Raw genomic sequence first — 2,328 nt, 5'->3', positions numbered from 1 at the left:
ACATATCGTTTTAAGATATAGCAATGAATTGTACTTCATTGATTGTAGGCTGTCTATAGACTTCAAGTTTTCCAGTTGATTTTTTTCTTTATGAAAAGATTTATTTTAATTCTTTTAGTATCAGTGTACTTTTCTCTTTCCCTTTTGTTTTCATCATTTTTAATGAATGTTAATATTTTATACCACGGAGAACATAAAATCATAATTGCCATGTTTCATTGTAAATAATACATTTGTTACTAGAAAGTGTCCTGTCCTTTTATTTAAAACTCTGACCAGAAGGGGGTGGAGCAAAATGGTCAGATAGAAACCTCCAGAGATCATTCCTCTGCATGAACACCAAACTCAGCAACTATGTAAGCAAGCACCTTCAGCAGAAAATAAAATCAAGTGAGCAATCACACCACCTGGTCTTAACATTCTATCAAGGAGAGAGGCACTGAAGAGGGCAGAAAAGACAATCTTTGGTCGCCTACCCACCCCTCCCCCATCCCCCAGCAGTTCTGTACCAGCAGACTGAGTAGAGAGAGAATCTGAGTGCCCAGGGGAGGGAGAGTAAGGTGACTGTGGGACTTTGCATTGAAGCCCGGGGCTTCTGTGGCACAGAGAAATGCAACACAGGGCAGAATTCTGCCAGTGCCCACGGAGGGAGCATTTGGATCAGTCTGAACAGAGGGAAATACTCTGCCCAGAAGCCTGAGTTTTAGGTAGCCCCACCATCATCTGACAAAAAGCAGCCTGGGTCCTAGAAAAAATTCATAAAGCAGTTGGGCCACAAAGGCTGAAGTCCATGGGCAAATCCTGTGGCTGTGTTGGCTCAGAGCCAGTAGACGTGGGGTGCATGTGACTCAGTAAGGCAACAACAGTGGCATTTAAGTCACTGCCTGTATTACTATGCCCCCAACTACAGTTCATGCAGCTCAGGGAGTCTTCTTCCACTCGGGGAAAGGAAAGGGAAGAGTTCAGAGGACTTTGTTTTGCAACTTGGGTACCATCTCAGCCTCAGTAAAATAAAATACCAAGCAGACTCCTGAAGCCCCCGAGTTCAGGCCTTAGTTCCTGGAAAGCATTTCTGGACCACCCTGGGCCAGAAAGAAACATGCTGCCCTAAAAGGAACGACCCAGTCCTGATCAGGATTCACCACTTACTAACTAAAGAGCCCTCAGGCTTTGAATAAACATCAGAGATAACCAGACAATAGTCACCACTGGCTTTGGGTGAAACTGGGCTGGCTTCATATGTGACGTGGCACTGGTGGTCATGAGGAAGTGCACACATCAATTCTGGATAGACATTTGCTTTTATTTCTTGGAGTTATCTTTTTCTATTTAATATCTATATTTGCAGACAGAAGGTTTTTGTTTATTTTGCTATTTATTAATTTTAAAGAGATATGCTTTTCCGAGATTTGGATTCAAGATAATTTTAGTTTAGCAATATTATATAGGTCCGTGTTCAAAATATTTAGTCTCAGAGAAAGGAAAGAAGAAAAATACCTATTTTATGTGGTTTTATGCCTCTAAATCATGAATTGGCAGAGTACAGCCTATAGGCAGGCCCAAACTGCATATCACCTGTTTTTGAAAATGAAGTTTCATTGGAATCCAGCCACACCCATTTGTTTGTATATTGTCTATGGCTACTTTTGCACTACAACAACAGAATTAAGTTGTTGCAATAGATATTGGGCTCTATGGTCCACAAAACTGAAAATAATTGCTATTCACCCCTTTATAAAAAAAATTTGCCAACTCCTGATCTGAACTATTGGCCTACTTGTCCTATGGTGTGAGGAAGAGACTACTGAAAGAGCAAGAAATACAGTAGGAACTCCACTATTTTACGAAACATTTTCTTTCTCTCTTAGCAGTGAAAGTCTAAATTTCATTGCAACATAAATATTCTTCTTTGAGTGCTATGTTAGCCTACACTGGAAGCCAGGTATCACAGTGTCTTCAGCTTTACTCAACATGGCATCTACAGCAAGTTGGGACTTTGAAAATACCCTGCAACCAAGTAGAGGCTGACAATCCATCTAAAGTTCTGCCATTGTGAGTTTGAGGCTACTTTTTCATTTCTGGTAGAGAATCCCTTTATTTTCTTTATATGCATGGTCTCATGAACTGCTCAAATCTCCCCCAACTAATTGTACCTTCTTTATAGCTTAATGATCATCCTCAAAATTTTGCCCTCATAAATGTACACCTGTTTATTTTCTAGCCCAGATACAGGTCTTTCTTTATTTAATATGCATGAATCTAGCCAGGCAGACTATTGTTTAAACTAAATAAATAATGTTGCAGAGCTTACAAACATTTTATTATGAA

The sequence above is a fragment of the Propithecus coquereli genome, unplaced genomic scaffold (assembly GCF_000956105.1).
Source record: "Propithecus coquereli isolate 6110/MARCELLA unplaced genomic scaffold, Pcoq_1.0 Scaffold93, whole genome shotgun sequence".
NCBI classification, from domain to species: domain Eukaryota; kingdom Metazoa; phylum Chordata; class Mammalia; order Primates; family Indriidae; genus Propithecus; species Propithecus coquereli.
The sequence above is the reverse complement of the archived record's forward strand: the minus strand, read 5'-3'. Positions refer to the sequence as shown.